Source organism: Pteropus alecto, unplaced genomic scaffold (assembly GCF_000325575.1).
Source record: "Pteropus alecto unplaced genomic scaffold, ASM32557v1 scaffold103, whole genome shotgun sequence".
Lineage (NCBI taxonomy): Eukaryota > Metazoa > Chordata > Mammalia > Chiroptera > Pteropodidae > Pteropus > Pteropus alecto.
This window is the reverse complement of record NW_006436288.1, coordinates 1,635,326-1,658,876: the sequence shown is the minus strand read 5'-3', so window position 1 is coordinate 1,658,876 and position 23,551 is coordinate 1,635,326. Positions and strand designations below refer to the sequence as shown.

Genomic DNA, 23,551 nt, shown 5'->3' with positions numbered 1-23,551 from the left:
CTTTATGGTTGCTCGTAGCCTGGTTTATTCAACAAGAAGATATGGGTGGAGTTCTCCTCCTCTGACCTCACCTCCTACCCAGACATGACTGCAGCATGTCCTCTTAGGGGTAATTATGACACTGTCGGGGGCAGGAGATTCTATAGGATGCTTTTGTGGTTTTGTTATTTGTGTAAAACTGCTACATGTGCACATTATAAAAATTCAAACACTGCAGAAGAGCACAAAGAACAAAGTAAAAATGATTTTAAATCTGACTAATGAGATAATCATTGTTGAAAGAATTAATGAACATCTTTCTTGATATCTCCCTGTGGATATAGTATACTTATATAGATCTAAATCTATAATTCTACATAAATGAAAACATATACATGCTGTTCAATAACCTGACTTTCTTTCACTCAACTATGTTTTGGGCATCCATTTAAAATTTTTTTATGAATTATATCAGATATATAGAAAGGTATTCAGAAAAACTTATTACATACTGAGTTATCCATTATCTAGCTTAAGAAATAAAATATTAGAAAGTGTACTCTGGGGAGGTTGAAATATGTTTAGTGGAGGCTAAATGTATGCCTAGTTATACTTGTTTAACTTCTGGAAGAGAGAGAGTTGGACTGTGGCCTCTCAGCTCCTCTAAACTAGTGTTAAATAGCTATATCTGTGACCCAATCCTAATATTCTCCCACCTTGAACTCTGTTCTTTCTGCCATCCCAAGTTATCGACTGCTCGTGTGGTACAGACTGTCATGGTTTTCTTCATATCTTTGTTAATTCTGTCTCAGGCTCCTTGGTACACTCTTCTTCACACATCCCTTACATATTGGTGCTTCTCAGGACTCTGTCCTAGACTCTCTTCTTTCCTTATCCATTGCCAATGATACAATTCATGTCAGTAAGCTTCCCTCAAATTGACATCTCTGTCTCAAACCTTTCCCTCGAGCCCCAGGTCTGTATCTCTGTGATTATAGATATGTTCCTTCAGAACGCCCCATAGCCAAAACTGACCCGCTATCTCCTCTTCTGTTACCCTCCCACCTCTTCTAGCCAAATCTGCACCACCTATAAAGGGTGTATTTTATTACCCAGTTTCCTAAAATAAAAATTTCTGGTGTCGTTGATTCTATATTCCTGATACCTCATAGCCAATCATGCCATTATCTGTGGATTCCCTCTGGAGTGCTTTCATTTATTTCTATCCCCATAGTATATCCCGGTCCATCTCTTCTTACCCGCATTTTTCTGCAGGACCTCTTAAATATCCTCTGATTCAGTTCTGCTTATTTGCAATCTACATGACAGCTGGCGATCTAAATGAAAATGTGATGTAATCACTCTCCTGCTCAATAAATACCTTTCAGTGACTCTTCATTGCCCCTGTAATAAAGTCCCGTCTCCTTAATGTGGTTTATAAAGTCTCCTACAGCGTGGGCCCTCCTACCTTTCCAAAATTGTCTCATGCCACTCTCTGCCTTGAACGCTACCTTCCTGCAACATTGAACTTACTTTAATTCTTTGAGAATACCAAGTTCTCTTTCTTCCAGCTCTTTCTTCTACCATGGATATACTCCCCAGGTGCCCCTTCCCACCAATACACAAACACAGATGTTCCTTTACCTGCCTAATACTCTTCATTCTTAGCCTCACTTCCACTGGGCCCTGGACTGACATCACCCTGTAATATGCCTTCACTGCATCTTCTGCTTGTCCAGTAAAGCCACTCTTCAGACTGTTATAATTACATGTTTTATTATCTTTCTTCCTGTTAATTCTGTGAAAGCAGTGACCTTTCTGTCTTACTCATTTCCATGTCCCCTCCCCCCGCCCTTAGCAGAGTGTGTGGCCCAAGGAAGACACAAGGAGTGAATGAATGATGTCCTCCAAGATGCTGAGCTGCCCAGTGAATACCTACCCCACAGGAGCTTTCTTGTTCTGCTCCTCTTTGCAAGATAATATAGATTTCCTTTAAAAACTTACTATTTATTCAGTTCTGTACATTCATGTTTTCACCCACTCTTTTTAGTGTTATATTCAAATCAGATTATTTTACCAAATGTTTGTTCATTAAAACTAAAGCTAACAATGAAGGAATATTGAGACTAAAACATTTGCTAAGCAACACGATGAAATCAAGTGGGTGTTAACTTAAAGTCCATAAATATGGTCCAGGAGTGCCTGCTTTTATCTTAAAATTCCTCTGGGTAAATAGCAGTCTGCAGATATTATTATTTCCCATTTGGCTTACTTTACATTGGCATGTAAATGTTATCTCTGAAGTCTGGTTCCTAACCACTAGATCTTCAAAACCATGACTGGTTTGAACTTTTGTGACTATCTCTTATGGCTGCACAGGAAGGTAGCCCTCCTAGGTTCTCTGTCTTCCTTCCTTAGAAGTTATTGTCAGGATGGCTACAAAAGCCCACTTCGTCTTCTCAAGTTTAGCAATCTTAAAAGTAACAAGGATTGCACAGTACAGACTCTTCATAAATGCCCAGAGTGCCAGTGTAGAGCAGAGAGAGAGTCCATCTTCACCTGATTCTCAAGTACACTAGGTAAAAAATGTCTTCAGACTTATTAACACACTTCTCCACCAGGTCGTTTCCTCTATGAACTTCCTCTTCTGCCACAGTTCCTGGATTTTTCTATGGCTCTGAATTAACTCCTGCAGGATGTCGTCTCTTGGCTGCCTCCCCATCCATATGCCTGCATCCCTCGCTCATCTCCGTTGGCTTTTCCTTCCCCTCCTCTCAACACGGCTTCTCAAGGTTTTTGAGTCCAATCCCTAGCCTCTCTTGGTAATATTTTAATATGTTTTTCTATCATGACCCAGAAAGAATTAGGGTTGACTAACAGGGATAAGAAGAAGCTATCCTCAAAGTCCGGGCTGTTATCACCAGGCACAGCTCTCAGAATCATCACTGGAATTCAATTAGGCACACTCACTTCGAATTCCTTCTACTTATCCTGGTCTGAAATCAGACTCTTCCCCCTCTTCAGAGCTCTGGTCTCACTAGGGTCACTCTTTTAAATAACAAACCAAGCAACCACACCATTTAGCCACAGCAGGAAATCTTTGCAAATAAAATTGTTGCAAATGGTTGTTTTAAGAAGATGACTTTTCTGTTGGCCTGGTATGCCAGTCTCTCTGCAACAGCTGTGGGAGAAGGCCCTTAGGAGGTATCTGGGAGCCACCGAGCCCCAGAATGACATCAGGAAGACAGAGTGAGGAAACCGCTTCTCTCACCTTCTGAAAACCCAGTAGCATTACCAGGCAGTGTGGGGTAATACTCTCATTTATAACGGACCAGACTGTAGCTTTCTTTTCATGTGAGGGAAGTTCATAAGTCTAGATTTAGGAAGCAGGGACAGGAAGTTGTATGATATCCCTGAATCCTGAAAAGAGACATGTATTCGAAGTGATTCGCTTGTTAGTTACTGAAGGGAGATGCTTTTTTAATGACATATAAGCATTCTCAGAGAGGATCCTTAAAATGAACTCTTTTAGTTCACTGTCAAATGAATGTTATTTATCATGTGTAAATCCTAATTCCTTACTGATTATTTCTTAGCTCCTTGAAGCTTGGCCACCTGTAGACTTGGTGACTATCTCCAGATAGGCTGTAGGCTGCCGGACAAGGCTTTTTGCCCAGGTTGCAAGAAAAATACAGAAACCCAGTTAAATTTAAATTTCAGATAAACAGTGGGTTATTTTTTTAGCACAAGTCTGTCCCAAATATTGCATGAGACATGCTGATACTAAATGATAACTTGTAGTTTATTTGAAATTCAAATTTAGCTGGGCTCCTGTATTATTTTTTGCTAAATATGGCAACCTTATTTTGTACACTAACTAATAAGAATTAATTTTCTCTTGGAACTTTGTAGTATTCATTTATGCCTTATTAGTGCATGTAGTACAATGCCCTATAACACAGCCTAAGACATGCTGAGAGAGTTTTGTTCCAACTGGGAACTTTATTTGATTGAAAGAGTTAGAGAATTTCTTATGCCAGGCATTCTCCAAGTGAAAGATCTCTTTAGTTCCTGAGAAAAGTCTGAAAACCTTTTGGTACCAGATGATCTGAAAGTATGGGGAAAAGGATTCTGCCAGTTGTCTAAATCCTTCTTTATTTCTCTAAACTAGAAAAGAATTGTTAGTTATTAGTAGGCACATCTATATTTTTTCTTTATCACTTCCTGGGAGAACAGTTAATGGTTATTTTCCTTTTCAATGTGTTCTCCAATACTCTGCTAGTCTGTTTCTTTCTCTCAGATGATGGCACAGTTGACACCCACCTCTGTGCTCTCTTTCTGTCCTGAAGATCCTATGTTCCTTCTCTTCATATAGGGCAACTTTTGGAACTTGTAGGAAAAGGAGATGCTCTTTGAGATGACTGGATTTCAACATAGCAAACCTCTTATGAATCTTGCCTAATGATTTTTCCCCAGCATCCTCAAGTTTTCCTACCCATCATTTGTTTTGAACTCCCTCAATTCTTTACCCATTAACATTGCCATCTCAAAAAGCCTTGCTTTTGAGAGATGGGAATAACTGATGTAAAGAAAGGTGCTTTGGTAGGTTCTTGTTAAAAAAGCTGTGATGAACACAATCTTCCTTTAACCTTGAGATAGACTCCCCATCCTTGGAACCATTATATTAGCTGGATTGCTCCCACGGGATGCCCACTTGACTCTCTTGGCCTGGAAAGTGCTGAGAGGTTAAAAAATAAATGAAGAATTGAGTCAGTTAGTTTTCAGACACTATGGACAAGAGCTGCTTGGTCATTACCCATCTGTAGTTGTTATTAAATGTTCGTGGAGTGCCAAGCATAGGCAGATTTATGGTAAGACAAATATGTGTTATAGTTTCATTTAATGTTGTATAATTTACATATAAACCAGTCAAAAGGTTCTGTGAATGCATAGTTATAAGTGGACTATCGGGCAAAGTTATGTTTTCCTATGAAATGTTTAGTAAAGCAAGACATACCTGTGTATAAATAGAGAGACTTTACCTGTTTAGTGGTGTAGGAGATATAACTTGGCAAAGTAACTGAGGAATCTAATAACTATTCTAAAAGATATATTTATTTAATGCTTATTATAATTCAAGCAAAGCAAACTTTCACTGCTAAAGGAAGAATGACCGAATATGAGGATTTTTCAAACTTTTCTGTTTTCTTCTAGTCTTCTACTTTTTTTTTTCATATTAGATATATAAATGGATATTTCAGTAAGTGATCTTTGCTTCTTTCCCTTAAGTTCAAACCCGTGAAGAGCCTTCTCAAATGTTTGACACTGAGACCCCTACATGATTCTTTCCTTAATTGCTATCTCATTCTGTGGCTGAATTGTAACATTTAAAACTTACCCATGACATGTTTGGTGTTTCTTTCTTCTCCCTTCTCTTCTATTTTCTTTCTCTTCCACCTCTTCCCAAATCTTTTACTTCCTCTTCTTCCTCCTTCCTTAAAAAATGATTTATAATTTGGAGGAGAGAGCGGGAGATTAAGAGGGAGAATGAGTGGGAAAAGAATCCTGTTTCACCTAGGACAGTTTTTTTGGGGGAGTGCGGGGGGAGGGTGATGTACATAGTCCTGGGAGAGAAGACACAGGTGGTACCTTGTCTATGAGAAGGCATAGGATGATCTTGAAGAGGAAAGTAGCAAGAGCAGAGTAGAGCAATGGCTCTCAGCGGAGAAAGCCTCATTCTGAATAACTGATCCTGCCCCAGAAAGGACATGGTTGGTGGCAATGCTAAGGGTTAAGAAGAGGGTCGTGAGGTTTCTGCTCAAAAGCAGCCCATCGTCGGCCAGCCTGAGGGAGCTAACTCCAGAGTTGGTTGCCTGTGTGAGCACTTACTGCACGCCAGCATTGTCAGATATCTAATTCGATCCTTGCAAAAATCCTGATCCGTGCACATGCCCTCAGGAGTCCCTGACCACCTTGTTTCAAAGAGCATTTGTCCTTCCCAAGTGCTCCCTATGCCCATCTCCTGCTTTATTTTCTCTGTAGCACTTATCCGACATACTGCATCTGTTTTATTTTTTAAAGGTGTTTTTTTTTTGTCTCCTCTCAGTTGAATTCAAGCTCCATGAAAGCAGGATTTATTTAACCTCTGTATTTCCAGCACAGTGCCTGATAGATTGTAGGCGCTTGATAAATATTTGTCAGATAAAAGCATGAATGAAGATAGGAGGCATTATCCCCGTTTCATATGTTTCTAAGAAACCCGAGGCCCAGAGACTCCCAGCTTAGGCCGTGTCGATAATGCCGGAATCTGGCCTGGACCTGCCTCAGGCACCTGGATTTGAGCCCCTCGCTGTGCTGCACATTAGCTGAGCTTTAAAAAAAATCTCAGCTTCCCTTAAAATCAGAGCATTAGAGTTGGAAGAATCCTTGCTGCTCATCTAATCCAATCCTTTCAAAACAAACATTCACAGAATAGATAAGAGAATGATGAATGGATTTTACAAACATCAACACAGCATCTCAGAGTGGTCACTCATCTGCTAGAGGCTGGGCGGGCGCAAAACCCAGGTGTCCTGGTGGCAGGGGCAGCAATCTTCATGGAGCACACTGCCTTTTAACTCCTTGGCCACATCCTCAGAAGGGTGAGAAGGCAGCCAGGGCTCTCCTGTTAACCTTTGCCCTGGTCTGGCAATGTACCTATGATTTTTTGCTCTCTTGGTTCTGACCCAGGCAAGGGTACAGACTCACAGTTAATAGGAATTGAATGTGGTGTTACTTAGGAATTGAGTGGGACCATTTCTCCATCTGCTCTCTCTTCCCACCAGAGGATGAAGGCTGGCTGGGTGGGGGTAAGGAAGGGGGCGAGTTGCCAGAAAGCTAGAGTGCTGTCATTTAGGTTACTGACATGGGCTGGAAGCCTGAGTGAGGGCTGGACCATAGCTGGCCAAGGTCAACTTAACTAACATTAACTTTTCAAGAGCAGGGATAGGTTTCCGGCTTTTGCATCTGTATAAGAGCACCCATATTTTAAATAAGTAATGGTTCAAGCCTTTCTTTTTGTTTCCTCTTCAAAGGAACTGTCAGGCGTGCATAGGTGGTCATCTCCTGGAAAAATTCTCCAGGACCTGATGTGGCTGATAAGGATTTGGTAAAAGCAGCGCGTCCAACTTGCCTGATTTTCACAAGGGTTGCTAAGGGATCTGAACCAGCACCGCAGAAGCATGAGTAGAGGCTGGCAAGAGGGTGGCGGCAGGAGCTGGGTAGAAGAAACTTCCCTTGACTTTCAGGCTTTTATCAGTGGCGCATTCTCTTCCGGGAGAGCCTGGTGGGGTTAGTACGCCCAGACTGGCACCAGTCCCCAAGCTGGGTCGGCTGGTCACACATGAAGGAACTGCTGCTGACAGATTAGAGCTCCCTGCTGCTGAAATCTGTTCCCGCTTGTTCAGCTTCCAGCAGCAGCAGCCGGCCGGGGGCTGCCTACTGCCTCCCTCGCTGCTCAGGCTTTTTCTTTTCCTCATTCATTACTGCTTCACACCGCCCCCCCACCTTTCTTTCTTCTTCTTTCTCATCTCTCTCTCTGTATAGGGTGTTCTGTTCATTGATCTTTTGCTGCCCTTTTCTTCTCACTAGCATTCATTTAAAAGCTTTAAAGGTTTTCCTGCCTTTATTCTATGTTCATAAATGACCATATGTGGGATTCTTGCACATGTACATACTCATGTGTACACGTATTACACACCCATACAGCACATATTTATATCTGTACATTTACATCTGTCAAATGGAGCAGACCATTATTAAAAGAACTGGATAAAACCACTTTTCCATATTACATTTGCCCAATTCTTTCTATAACAGAGACCATTTAGTTGATGGCATGAGAAAAGTTGAGTATGGGGTAGAAGTTGGGAGGAATCTTTTAAAATGGCTTGTCTGGAATTAGCTCTGGTGAATATCGACAAGGTATTTCCTTCCAATCTGATTTCGTATTTAAAGTCTCGATGCCTGTAAGGATGATTGCTAAGTAACCCTATCACATTTATAGTTTGGGCAAAGGAGATAGACACAGTAATCAAGAGGTTCTACATAATTTTAAGAAATCCCTTAATGTCTTCTTTTTCTAAAGGAAAGATCTTCCCTGACAAAGCAACAGAAACAGCCACAGACACCACACTGTGACAGTATCATATTCATTTTAAGTGGTCTTTTCCAGAATTCCCTGAAAGGGGTCACACATGGAGTCCAGATGAGGATATGTGTCAAAATACATTTAGTTTTTGACATGAAACCTGATGATTAAAAACTCCAAGTTATTCATTATTATGACTAACAATGAGGATAATAAAAGTGACCATTTCATACAGAGAATCTTCATGTCTATTATCTCACTGAATCATTATAACAAATCTGTGATGGCTTCTATTCATTGCATGAATTGACTGTGGATATCAACAAAGAAAACTCAGATTCTTCTTTACTTTTAATTTTCCCAACAGCATTTCCAGACACTCCAACCCATTTTTTTCCCCTCTTTGAACAAAAATCTACCAGCAACTTTTGTTTAGGCAAAAATAGCACACAATAGAATGTCATTATGATATGGTTTATTATTGCATAAATTTTAATAATATGTCAAATTTCTCTCATTATTGACTATGTAGGAGATAGCCAGGTGTGTGTGTGTGTGTGCGTGCACACGCGTGTATGTTATAGAATATGACTTAAAATCATGAGTGATCCATAGTCTACACAATGTCTTTATACTCATTGCTCTATTGCCACATTTAACATGTATTCACCACACCTGGAAGAGGAAATGTCACATATCTAGAACATAACCAAGAACCACAAAGGAAGCAGAAGAAGGCTTTGCACTAACACTGACACAAAAGTCTTGTCCTAAAATGAATCTGGTTTATTTAAGAGTTTATTTACATATTTCTACATATTTAAGAGTTTTATACATATTTCTAATAAGTTTGTGGGCATTTGGATTAGATATGGCATAGAGTATTAGTAACCCAGTTTAAACGCAGTACATTAGCATATTTAGGTGATCTGTCTACAGCTGGTATGTTAGCTGCATGATCACTAGGACCCAGACTCCTGATAGCTTTCCCCTTTTTTTGTTTGGAGGGTGTGGCCTTCCCTCATCCCCATGCCCAAGATGGCCGCTAAACTCCAGCGTCAAGCAGTAGATTGAAGTTAGAAAGGAAGGAGGGCAAGTTCTTTCCCTTTTAAGATTACCTAGAAACTCTAGACTTTGCTTATAGCCCATTATTCAGAAATTGGTCCATGGCCACATCTAGCTGCAAGGGAAGCTGGAAAGTTTATTTTAGTTTAATTTAGTTTTTGACTAGGGCAGTGATATACCCAGTTAAAAATCAAAGTACTGTTTAACTAGAGAAAGAGTCAAGGCCATGTCTCTGATGAGCAGCCAAGAGTGTCTAAGATACTTTCTTATCCTATTTCCCAGATGAGAACAGCTTAGAAATAACAAATATGATGAGAACTGGGTAAGCAAACTGAAGCATCAGGAAATAACAAACAGAATGATAAGGTGTAGAAAATAATAGAAAAACCTAGCAGAAGACCTTGAAGAGAACACTCGTATAAGAGCATTTGGAGCAAACTGCCATGTACTCTCTAGAAGGCATATACCCTCTCTAAAGCATTCCTGTATAGCAAAATAGCATAGTTAGTGTTAGGTCATCAATAAGAGCTTAAATTATATTGATTATCTTTGTTTTAAAAATTCAGAGGACCCTATAATACCTTTCTGAAATTTTCCACTTTAAAATGCTTCCTATAATCAAGAAAAAGCTTGGTACTTAAAAATATAGAAATTTTACTTTAAAAGAAGTTATTGAGTGCATACTATGTGCCAAGGGTTTTATATAGCCTTATTTAATCTTGAAAGTACAGAGACAGTATTACTTCCATTTTGCAGAGAAAGAAACCGAGATCCAGAAAGTTTAGTCACTTGCCTAATTTACTTACAGATGAAGTTGGGTTTTAAGCCCAAGTCTTCATGAATTCCAGGTGTACGTTTCCTCACATTGTCTGTTCATTTGAGAACTGTCACCGTAGCTGAGGAGGCTGAGTCAATTAGGTATTATTCTGATGTATATGCAGACATCATTAACCTGCGAGACAAAGTGGTTCTGTAATAGAGAGTTTCTTTCTTGGCTCTCTGCTGAATTCTTGTCCTGAAGCCCTGATAAATCCAGAATCAGCCAAGAAACAGCATCCACTACACAAACGTCAAGGATGTCCCAGAAAGAGCCTCTTCATTCCCCCTCTCTGTCCTGAACTGTGTCACATTTCTATTTACCAGTCTTGATGTGATTTCCAATTGAAAAGTATGTTTATTTTTTCTTATTTTATTCCTATATATTACAAATACCTTTAGCCTACATATTAAAACAACAACAACAACAAAACAACAACAACAAACAAACAAACAAACAAAAAAACAAGGACTTGCAGACCTGAAAGTCCTTGGAAATGAAGTGAGAACAGACTTTCTGTTCTAGAATCTACCGAAGCTCCTGGAGATTATAGACACATTGAAAATACTGTCAGGAACATGTAATAAAACAAAACACAACCTTGGCCTCTGTCATGATTTACAGATGTCCTCCAGGGCCACTATTCATTTTTGACAGGTTAGATAAATTTGGATTTGTTTAAGGCCAATACTTGGCCAGAGACTGGGGAAAAGTGAAAGCAATGCTATTGGGAGTGAAAGAAATGTGACATGTGGAGGGCTGCTTTTCTGTACCTCACCATATTATATTCCCTAATAGTTGACTTGGTGACACATTCAGTAGGTATTTTGATTCCCTGTTATGTACTGAATCATGTGTTAGATGCTGGGCACACAGACAATACACTTCATCCACTTAATTGGCTTCACAGGGAGTGGGAACCCAAGTAAATTGCCTAAGAGGCTAGCAGAATGAACCTAAGAAACAAAGATTGGAATTTCAGAATACGTTGGTTAAAGGTATCAAGAATTTCCTGGTATTTCTGACTGAAGGCCATGACGCATCCCTTCTGATATATAACAAGATAGTGGCATTAAAGAGAAAAGAACCGTTCCAATATAGCTGATTCTAGCTTAATTCTTGATCTCACTGTCACAAATATTAGCCACCTGCAAACTCAAAACCTCATAAAAGAATATTCTTTTGAAATATATCAGAATTTCCTCCCCCACGTGTATACACACACACTTTGTGTGCTCACTCACCAGCAAGTTTAAAAATAGGAACCATGGCGTTGCCATGACTCCCAGCGCTACTCCACAGCCTTCCTTTCCCTTTGATGTGATTTCACTTCAGAACACGATTTAGCAAGGATCTGGCTCAGAGCGGCCCCTAGTGGCTTAATCCTTAGGGAAGTACTTCCTTCCTGGACCATTCAGCCCTATTCCCAAATTAACCCATACTAGCGAAGTTGAACACTTGTGCGTTCTGAACCATTCCTAGCTTTTTGCACAATCTGTCTCGTAGGCCATGAGTAACAAGCCAGTTGATACCTACTGTGTGCTGTAAACTATGAGCAAGAGTTCACCGTGTTGCTGTGGAAACGAGACCTGCACCCCCAGAAACTCTGAGAGGACAGCAGCAGGGAAACTGGGTAGTGGAGGTATCATGGCGAATAAAGTAATTCAAATATGTTTGCTGTGATCATCAGAAGTTAAGGCTTTCCTTTTTCAGATAAAGGAGTCTTGTAAAATGTATCACCTGGTGCTGATTCAACAGCCTCGGGGAAGTGTTGATGTGCTGGCTTGTTCTCATGCTGTCTTCAGTTCCCTGTGTTTTGAGTTCCCTGTGTCAGTGCTTCTCAGTCCTTACTGCGTATTAGAATTTCCTCGGAAGCTTTAAGAATCCCAAGATCCCACCTTGCAAAATTCTGATTTAGTTAGATAGGAAGGACCTGGGAACAGATATGTACTGAAAGCACTCAAGTCAAATCTAAAGGGCAGCAGGGTTATAAATTACTGTTCTCAACTCGGCTGTCATTTTTGTGGCCCTGATGGCCAGAATAAGATGAAAGGCAATTATAGCATTTGCATAAATTTGAACTTGGTGCTAATGAAAGAATTCCTTCCTTTGATTCTCTCCTGATGACCAGTGTAAAAATTGTGATCCCAATTAATGCTATAAATTCAAATTCTGGAAAGGGCACAGGATGTGCACATTTCATCACTGGCAGTCCTCTTCCAGGTGGTCATGATTTCCTAATACAGTGTTTGGTCCTTTTGCTGATGTTCCATATGTCTATTTGATGCAGAGAAATGAGTTTGCATCAGTAAAGCTGGCAGCATGAGCATCAAAACATATCTGACTTTAAATGGCATTTCGATTCCCCTGTACATGGATTGATTATAAACCCAAAAGAAACAGAACTTTAAAAGCTTCAGATTAGATATCTGCTGGCCTAGATGAGAAATATATGCTTTGCTAAATTTTGGAGCACACAAGTGGTTTTAAAATGAAAGTTATTAGCACTAGGAAATGATGTTCTTTGTATTACTACACTGTTATTACATTTAATGGAATTGCTTCCTAAAGTGCTACAGAGTGAAAGGGAAAACAGAGTTTAGAATGAGGAAGACACAGGGTGACGGCCAAAGTAAGAAAAGTAATGGTGGGTCACCTTGATCTTACAACTCTTCCCTGAAGTCTGAGAGAGACCTCCTTTAGGGGAACCAATTAAGTTGGGCTTGATAATGTTCTGGCAGGAGTTTGTAGGTGATTTCATAATGGGTGGCATTATCGTGGTTCCGACTGCTATGAGCAAGCAAGAGAGCATAGCTTTGGAATTGTATTAAGAGAGGACATAATTTTTCAGAGGAGAGTAATGCTATCTATCCGAGTAAGACTTTGCATGGCAAAGGAAACTTTGTTCAAAGGAAGAAGAAGAAGAGACAGAAATGCTGTGTTATTGTGAAAGCGTTTTATAATTTGTACAGAGTACAATGAGAGTCTCCAGACCATCCACAGTTACCAAGTAGGTGATTATTAGGTGATGGTTATCATCACTTTTAACCCCTGTCTTCCACCCACCCAGCCATCTCTCCCACACTCATCATGCAGGCACCTGGCTGAACAGATGGCATGTTGCATCATGTCCTTAAGGCCATCAGACTTAGGCTTCTTCGAATGAGCAGGATCTCGAGAATGCATCTAGAAGACTTGTTCTTCCCCAAACTCCAGGTTCCAAATCTGTGCTGTTATATGGAGCTTTCTGGCATCTGTTCACCAATGGCATAATGTGATGAAGGAACTAGATGCTATAAAGAAACATTTATTAATTGCTATACAATGTGTTCCTTACTGGGCTCAACCAGGCATGTTTCTAATATTGAGCTGGCTCCTCGAGGGTGAACTGAAAATGTGTTATGTAGCAGGTCACATCTTTTTTTTGCATATATCAATGACTGGCGCTGTAAGTAGGACTGTGTGTTTAGTTGTTTGTTTTTAGGTACATAGAGGTTTTTCCAGGTTTCGTGTCAGGGTTGTACAAGATAATATCTTAGTGGCCAGGAGCTGTAGCCATTCTTGATCTCCTTCATTCTTTACAGGAATTTCCTTTTCCTTCTCGGCGTTGTTTCCATCTTTCCTGAAGTGGTATAACCTTCATTTCTTCCTGGCTATTCCACATTAAGAACCAGGAAGTGAGAGAAAGTGCACAATAGCAGATCGCCTCAGAGCACCTCACTGTGCTGTTCGCCATGCTTCCATGTTGAGTCAAAGGGTGACCTAGAAACTCCATATGCTCTCCTGGAGGAGCCAATGGTACATCCAAGAGTTGAGTGGCTTTCTGGTATTCCTTTTTCCCCTTTTCTGTGAGAGATGATAGTTCATATGTCTCAGTGTCAGGGAGACTGAGCTATATTTCTTTTTCTATTTCAAGGTAAGATTGGAAAGTAGGAAAAGAAAGCAAGTACAGCATTTGATTCAGCCTTTGCAATCTTTTGGGTCCCGTGTAAAAGACACACATGCTAAGTCTGTCAGCCTGGCAGTGACACGTGCTTCAGATTGTGAGGCTTATTTTTTCTTCAAAAAGAAAAAAAGAAAAAGAAAAGCCTGTCTTTCCATTCCTTCTGAACACTGGGAAGGAATCCTACTTCTCCACACTCGGTTGTACCAGCTGTCGAATCAGTCACTCTAGTTATTAGTAAGCAGCAGGGAAATATGTCTATATAAAAAAGGAAATTAACAGGAGATGTAAAGAAGGAACAGGACATATCTGGGAGGAAAGAGACACTTAAGAAATAAATAAGACCAAGGAATGATCCTGTGATGCCCAGGTACTGAGTCCCTGATCACAGAGTCCCTACAACATGCCATTGGTCCACGCTGCCTTGGCCCATCATGACAGAGCAGAGATGCTGACGAAGGAAGAGCAGCATTATGACAGGAGAGCAGTCTGCCTTAACATAGTGTTACTCTTAGATGAGAAAATGAAAACCCTGCTTTTGTAAATCTAATTCAGGGGTGAAGAGGTGGTCTCCCTGAAGAAGCATGTGCTCAAAACTCCTCAAATATATTGTGCTTTCCTTTACAAAGGAGAAGAACCAGGGCCTGACTAGGCATCAATTCCAAAAGCATGACCAAGGCCCTAGCAAGCATCTTCCAGGAAGCTGATGTCTGGGGGGTTTCACTGGATGATGAAAAACCCATCACCTTGGCATCTGTACCTTTTTGGATAGAAATACTGTCATTGAAAACCTCAAAGTGGCTTAAGCAGTCTTTCTCAAATTAAGTTGTGAATGAGGAAGAAACTGTAGCTCATACCTTATTGAATTAAATAAGATTTCAGTGTGCTGCAAATAATGAAGAATTGGATACCTAGAGCAGAAAGCTAATTTCCATAAATCTCTCATGGCTCTGTTTTATCCACTGGATGCGATATATGTTTCTCAGGAAGCCATAAAAGACCCCTGAATAACTGGGCCTTACTTTTATGATGGGGCTTGTCTTATCTTCCTCCCTCTTCCAACTCCCCACCTTGCCCTAATGTATACTGCTTGGAATCCAGCAATATCAAATGACATGACTGGTCATTCTCTAAATATGATAGTTTTTTACTACTCTGTGCATCTTCATGGACTGTTCTCTCTAATCTTCCTCTTTCAGTTCATCTGATGAATAGATGAGTGTCCATTTAGATCTAACGCAGGTATCACCTCCTCTATGAAGCCTTCTCTAACAATTCAGGACAGAATTAGTCATTCCTCTCTTTGTGTTCCCATAACCCTGTGTTCATCCCTCTATTATAACACTTAGATGTGCAAACAGTTCAAATTAAAAGTATATCTGGGAGTATCTAAGGCTAGGAAAGTCTCATTCATTTTTGTAGACAACCCAGCATTCGTTGCACAGAAGACACATCTTTTTATTGAATGAAAGTATGAATGAATCAATAAAGATGAAAGGTGGGCCTTGTGCATGTGGAGGGAAAATGTGATCATTCTTTTAAAAATTAAATACGCTATCCTTCATGTATAAGGTGATTTTTCTGATCATGGGCAGTAAGATGTAGGCTTTGAACTAGTTGCAACATTTGCTTTATGTGTAGCGAGTACTTGCTGCCTTATAATCAGCAATGTACTCGGAAAGGATTCCTTACTGCCCTTCATTCCTCTTATACATACAGTCAGTCAGACTCCAGCAATTCTTGCACGGTGCTCCCAAGTTAAGTCATTCTCTCCTCTTTCCTTCCACAGTTATTATCTTTGTTAGTTTGCGCCTCTATTTCTATAACAAGCTGCTCTGTGTCCTTCATCTTTAATATCATAAAAATCATCTTACCCACTATCAGGTTTATAGTTTTCAAATATCATTTGGATCATTTTACTCATGTATTAAGGACTTAGGGGGACTTATTTCAACCACTGAAACTTAGCACAGCAGTCATCCTCCCTGGATATCAACTTACTGATCTCGGAAACAGATCTCAAATTACTTTACAAAAGAGACTTCTTTTCTAGGCACACCCTTCTCTTTACCATCCAGATAAAGTGATCTGTATAGTGGAAAGGATACTCTGTTGGGAGGCAGGAGAGCTCGGTTCTGTTCCCAGCCTTGTTACAAATTAGCTGTGTTACAGGTCATTTTACCTTTTCAGACTTTGATTTTATCATCTGTAAAATAGTGTCTTAGCAGAGATGCCTGCTTGGAAAGAATTTGGAAGAGATTAGCCCTCTGTTCCTTCTGATTGTAAAGTTCTTTGATTCTTTGATTTTATGAGGTATTGAACTTCTATGTTCCCTTCGAACCCTATAATCAATGAAGTTGCTTGAGTAGGTTTTAAATTCATAACCTTGGCCTCATTCCTAGCACACTGTCATATAGCAACTGACTAAGCACCAGAAGGGGAATGAAGAGAAGGGCCTTTGTGTTAAGCTTGGCCTTTATATGGATAGATACAGCACCAGAAGCCATCCTTTTTCAGATAAGTTTTAGTTTTTCATTCAGCCAAGCTTTTGATTCACTTCATAAAGAAAAATAAATGGGCCAGATTTGATTTTCTTTGATTGAAAAGATTTACTTTATATTCTTCCTGCCTCAGCGAACACTAACCTGTAGTTATTCACAGTCTACTTACCCAGTTCTGGTCTGTCTGAGTTCCTTGGTTCTGCTTTCCTCTTTTGAGGCCCAATTTTTGGTAGAGCATTTTAAGAAACACCATGCGATGATGAACAAGATAAAGGTCAGGAGATGAACCTCGAACTGCTTCTTGTCAACTTTTTTACTTGATAGGGTTTTACTAGAGGAATGGTTCAGCATGCTCAAGGTTGAATTTTCATGATATAGTCTCGTAAACCTTGCCTTCTCTGGCAATGTTTGCAAGTCATCTTTGATTCTTTACTTTCCTTTATCCCCTTTAGCTAGTCAATTTTCTAATTTTACTTGTTCCATAGAAAAATATATTTCAAATCTGTCTACTTTTTTTTCCATTTTCCTACAGTCCTTGTTAAATTACATGCATGCATGTATCTGATTATTTGTTTAATGTTTGTGTCTTCCTCCGACTAGACTATTAGCTCCATGTTGGCAGCGATATGTCTGTATCACTCACTATTGCATTTTAATGCTTAGCACTTTAACTGGCTCAAAGCAGAGACTCAACAAATATTTGTTGAATGAGTGAATTAATTTAAGCTAATTGTAAAATTAAGCTTTGAATTACCTATGGACTTGATTTCCTCTGGGCCTCTGGATTATCTACTTAAAACTTTGTTTCAGGTTCTTTTCTTAGATCCTTTATATTTTCAAAAAATAGTGCAGCAACTGCTCTGTGCACAGAGCTGTAGTTGATGTGAAGGACAACACAACAGATAAAACATGTTCTAATTTTCTTCAGAATTTGAGTTTAATCGAAGAAGTAAAGCCTGCACACACAAAGATACTGAGTAGAACTATGAGACAGAGTTTGAATAAGTGCCTCAACTGGGTAGTACAATTCGTATGCTACAGTCAAGGAGTGCTGTTGATGTAGGCTAAAGTTGCAACCTTGAAACATCATGGAAGGATTGAAGGCAGTGGGACTTGACCTTGACTTTGAAGAATGTAGAATCTAGAGGTCCAAGGGAAGGTGACATTTCTTCAAGTGGGAATGATAGTATGAACAAAGATTTGGACTGGACACTTACACTGAATGGTCATATGTAGGTTATATTGGGATCAACTCCATATAAATGGGATTATAGACAAATAGTGGGAAATAAGTGTAGAGTTACAGTGAGACAGAATTTGTTTGTTTGTTTGTTTGTTTTCTTGTTTTTTTTTTTTTTTATGGTAACAATGGTTAACGAAATCCAGTAAGTTTCAATGTAAAATTCAACAGTAAGGCATATATATATTGCATTGTGTGTTCACCACTCATAGTTAGAATTCTTTCTTTCCCCATATATTTGACCCCTTTTACCTCATCTACCTATCCCTTCACCCCTACCCTCTGGTAACCACTAGTCTGTCCATGAGTCTCTGTTTGTTTGTTGCTTTTAGGTTTATATCTCACATATAAATGATATCATATGATTTTCAACTTTTTCTGTCTGGCTTATTTCACCTAGAAGGATTATCCCAAGGTCCATCCAAGTTGTCACAAATGGCAGTATTTCTTCTCTTTTTATGGCTGAATAATATTCCCTTGAGTATATGTACCATAGCTTCTTTATTCAGTCATTTGTTGTAGGACACTTTGGTTGTTTCCATGTCCTGGCCACCATGAATAATGCTGCTTTGAACATCGGTGTGCAAATATCTTTTCGGATATGGGTGTTCAAGACTTTGGGGTAAATACCCAGTAGAGGGATTGCTGGATCATATGGTAGATCAATTCTTCATTTTTCAAGGAACGTCCATACTGTTTTCCATAGCAGCTGTACCAATTTGCAGTCCCACCAGCAGTGTATGAGGGCTCCTTTTTCTCTGCATCCTCTCCCAGAGTTGTTTTTCTTTAAAGGCAACGTGCTATATTATTGGAAAGGTACCACACTGGGAGTTGATTGGTATCTAATTACACAACCTTAATCAAGTCATTTACTCTGTCCAAATTTCCAAAATAAATGTGGTAAAAAGCATGGAGCAGTAAACTTTTAGCAATCGTATATTATATTTCTATAAAAGAGTTGAAATAGATACCACTGATGTATCTTTCTGCTTTAGAAACTTCTCTCTGTAAAGCAATCTCTTTAGTTCTTGAATCCCTGGCTTGGTCTGAATGAGTGTCACTGCTAACCAGTACATCATAGAAAACCTTGAAAACTAGATTAATATTGTTTAACTTTATCCTAGGAGGTAACCATAGGAAAGACTTGATGAAATGGTCATTTTAAGATTAATCTCGCACCAGTACATAAGAGAATAGGGGAAGAGTGACTCAACGTGGGAAGGTAAGTGAGACCTACTCTAAATCAAGGTGACAAGGGTCCGAATTTTGGTGGTCTCTGGGATTGCAAGAGAGTTTTAAAGGATGCTTCTTTAGGATCTCATAATGTCCTATATACAGATAATACAGGAGATAAAATAGTCAAAGCTTTTAGGTTTTGAGATTGATAAGATGGTGATAGATCAATGAAAATTGAGAAGTTGAAGTAGGAACCTGTTTTTCACAGAAGGTATATTAAATTTGGAGCTGAGGGCTGGACATGTTAGTAAGGATGTCTTGAAGTATCTACTATACAGTGTGGAATGTGAGGTTACAGATTTGAATTTCATCAGCATAGTGTTGATGCAACTGCCAGTGACCAGCTAGCTAGCTGCAAAAGATCAGTTCTCTCAGAAGAAAAATATAGGAAAGTAAATTGAGATTCAGACTGAACCACCAACAGCTAGTACAGTTGGATGAGAGGAGTAGGCAGAGTATTCAGCAAAGGTCCTAAGCCTGCTGGAGATAGGGAGGGAGGATTGTGGTTGTCAGCTCTGTAAGGGGCAGGTGACTGAAGCCAAAATAAATGACTTTTAAGAAAGGAAAAGAGGTCAATAGTGTCAAATGTGGTAGAGAGGGCAGACGCGTATGGACCGTACATATCTTTTATTTCTTCTTTTATACTATTAAGTACTATTAATCAGAGGTTGATTATTTAGTTTTTATTATTCAGGCCAGTTGCCTAATTTTGTCATTTTATTATTTTTTAAATAGCATAGAGAAATAATTAAAGGGAAGGGAAAGATTCAACCATTTTCTTCCCTATTACCAAGTATAAGAAAAGGTTGATGGAAAAGGAGCTTACTACTCTGTTGTTAAAATAAAATGTGGGCTCTTTGCACAATATCAGAAGCCAGAGGGGTCTCTCAGCATCCCTATGCTTTATAGCTGAGTGCCTTTGGCCAAGTTACTTAACTTCTCTGAGCTTACATCTTCATCTATAAAAACAGAGGTAACAGTAAAATTATTCTATTGTTTTCATAGTGGTTAAATGAGAGTGTATACAAAGTGTTTAGCAGAGGCCTCATACAAAGAAAGTGCTCAAAAATGTGGGGGTTTTTTTGTTATTATTATTTTACTTGGATTTTTTAAAAATGTTTCTGCTCATATCGACATTAACAACTAGAATGTGAAATTGTATTTAGAAAGTGTAAGCATTAAAGATTGTATTTTCTTTTCATTATTTTTTCCAAGAGGGACAGATATCTTCCACTATAGTTTAGCAAGACATAAATCTATATGAAGCCTAGACAATTGCTCCTGAATCTTCCCTGCCATGGGCTCCCAGGATCGATTTGTCTAAAGCATGGTGATAGCACATTTATGTGGAATGCTGAGAAAGGGGCCTGGAAATGATACATGATGGGAGGAATGAAATTATCTTAGTCACTTGGTTTGAAGTGTTCTACTGATGTCAGAATGGGGAATCATCCTAAAAGAAAAAAAATGTGTATATTTCTGAGAGCAAAGATGCATGTGCTGACAATTTAGATTTTTGCCCAGAGATGCTGGCATTTTCTTTCTGGGGGTGGTTCTTATGTTTCCAACAGTGTTCCCACTGCATACCATGTTCTCTCCTCCTCGCCCTTCTCCTCCCACCCCCCCGCCCCATATGTCTTCCTTTTTGTCGCGCCCACCCTACTCCTGGTTTCTTTCTGTCTCTCTCTTCTCTTGTAGGTTATTTCCCTTCAGTAACAAAATGAATCCTGTCATAAAACAGAGGAATACTTTCCTCAAACCCATTCTCCATCACTTTAGCTATTTCTTTTCTGAAGGTTCTAGAATGAGCAAGAAATCTGGGAAGCCATCTTCTCTACATTTCTATTATGCTTCTCCCATGTTTCTTTTTCCTCTGATAATTCACTGGGTACCATCCTCTCTCTTCATCTTCCCCAAGCTTCTTCTCTAATAGTTCTTCCTCCTCCAAGGCTGTCTCTCCATGAATTGGCTGTTCTCAGCCCAAGAATTATCTGGCCTTGGAAATCTCCAGCATTCAAAAGCCAGCAGACAGAGAACTATGCAGAAATGCAAGAGGCAGAAGGAATAAAGAAGGAGTTTGAACATGGGTAAAGACAACCTGAACAGCCAGATATAGCTGTAGAGATGGCAGTGAAGTATTTGGGACAAAGAATTACAATACATGACATGACTCAAGGAGACTAGTTTACATTAGGCTTTATCCCCACCCCCATGCAGGGAGTGAATGTTAGGTTATGGTTAGCATATTTTGGTTTCCTGTTTTGAAGCACAGAGTACCTAGCGCTAAATAAATGACAGAAAAAAAATCTATCTTAGGCTTTAACTACATTTCTGACTTTATCTCTTACTCAGATGGAAACGCAGTACCCTGAATGAAAATACCATTGTATTATGCTATTTGATTTGTGTGAGAAGACACTTGTATATGTCTTACTTTTGGATGATGAGGGAGACAAGTTTTTCTTTTGATGATTGAATAATGAACCAGAAATAAGTGGATACCAGTTTTGTGCAAAAAAAAAAAAAAATCTAGAGAGAGAATTAATGGGTAAGAAAGTGGTAGTTTATTTGGACATTCTGAACAGAGTTAACACTAATTTATAGGTGATTGTTGGTAATGGTAGCAACAGAAAATTGTCTTCACTCCTTCCTTCCTTCCTTCCTTCCTTCCTTCCTTCCTTCCTTCCTTCCTTCCTTCCTTCCTTCATCTATCCATCCATCCAGTTTTTACTGAGCATTTGCTGTATGCATAGCCAGTGCTAGGTGCTGTGGGAGGTTACCAGATTTATACTTGCTTCCTGCTATTAAGGAATTCTCAATATTCTCAATAGTGAAACACATAAAGAATGTATGAATTGACATCTCGCCTTTCTGAGCCTTTTCTCCACACTTTCTTTCTTAAAATTGTCTTTGAAGCCAAAAACTATAGCTCTCTGTGGGTAGGGATTAAAGTGCCACAAGAAAAAAGTGCTAGCTTGAAATTTTTAAAAATTTGATTTATTTTTTAATAGGTATAGAAAAACTTTATGATGCATAGGGAGTTGTGAGCAATTTTTGATGGTTGGGTAATGAAATATTGAACTGTTAGACAGTAGTTCTGAAAAATCAGATCTAAAAAGTTCCGGCCTTCAGTATCTGTTCCCACTCTAATATCAGTCGTACCTGTCACATGATCCTGGGAGGGCTACTTAGTGTACTGTTTTCAGAAGACAATCTGAATCTTGGGCTGCTGAATGAAAGCAAAATGGTTGTAACTCAAGGAGGTTGAAAAATCATTCATTCATTTATTACTCAAGCACGATTTCCTGAGTGCTAGCTATGCTACGGGCTTCATAAATACAGAGATAAAAGACAAAGATTCCTACCCTCAACAGGCTCTCAATTTCTAGGGACAGAGGTGGCTGAGAAAACAGCTGAAATACCAAATCTGATCATTTTACATGAGATTTGCCTGTGATGCTGCAGTAAGGGCTGATTGATATGAAAGACTAGGAGAAAACATGCTACTCCATACTCAGGGGAAGGGGAACATGTTGGAGGTATGTTTCTATGACTCCTAGTTTCTCTGTTATCAACAGCCTTACATTGTGTCCAACAAAACTATTATCCAGAGATGTTAATAATAGGAACATGGTTTGCATTTCCTAGCTTTTACCTACAGCTTCCCCCATTCCCAGCAGTGATCTCAACGCCAGGTCCTCCCACCTTGAGGAACAATGACCGTCTGAGAATATATCCTTGTCACTGTTTCACAAACGCTGCAGAAATAATGGGTAAACCTGTGTGCTTTTAACAGGACTAATCATTATCATTATCGTAATAACAGGATTTATATGCTTTTATAGTTTGTGGGGCAGCCCCCTTCCATATACCAACTAGACTTTCCAGAGAGGTAAAGGAACACACTGTGCTCTCACAGCTAATAAGGAAGTGCTAGAACCTGGATCTAAAACTGTATTCTAAAGCCCCATAAGACTAGGTGCAGATTCTTACAATCCCAAATGTTTTTCTATAGAACCTGATTTTGTAAACCTAGAGATCAATTTTGAAGAATTCATGGGGAACCACCATTGAAATGTAGCTTAGAGGCGAAGACTGCTCTCTGGAATCATGGCCATGGAATATAGCAACAAAAACATTGAACAGGAAACCAGAAGACTCTCTATCTTATGCTTGCACATGTCACTTAGCTTCTTGGCTTTCTCCTCTATAAAACGAAGGGAATGTATTAAATGGTCCCTAAGGTTAAGAGTACAGATTTTGGAGCCAGTTTGCCTGGTTCAAATAATGGCTCTGCCACTTTCTAGTTGTCACTTTCTAGTTGTGCGACCCGAAGCAAGTTTAATCTTTTTGAGCCTCAGTTTCCTTATCTGAAGAAATAAGGATAATAACTAACCATGTAACTACAGTATCTAACTTATAGAATTATTATGAGTATCAAGTAAGTTAATAACTTTAAGTGATTAAATAGTGTGTGGCTTAGGGTAAATGCTATGAACATTGTTTTTTGAATTTAAAAAGGTTGGTCCTTTCAGCTCTAGGATATTATGAGTCTTTGAAGCTTAGTTATTACCGAAAATGGAGAAAGAATGTGCAATCTACAAAGAAAGTGATTTAAAAGAAGAATGCTGAAATGACAGAG

At 39.3% G+C, this 23,551-nt stretch overlaps 1 protein-coding gene across 1 annotated transcript in view; it reads left to right on the top strand.

Moving 5' to 3' along the window:
- GRIN2B (glutamate ionotropic receptor NMDA type subunit 2B) overlaps positions 1 to 23,551 on the top strand; it is a 387,278-nt gene that overhangs the window by 216,261 nt on the left and 147,466 nt on the right. The window lies entirely within an intron of this gene.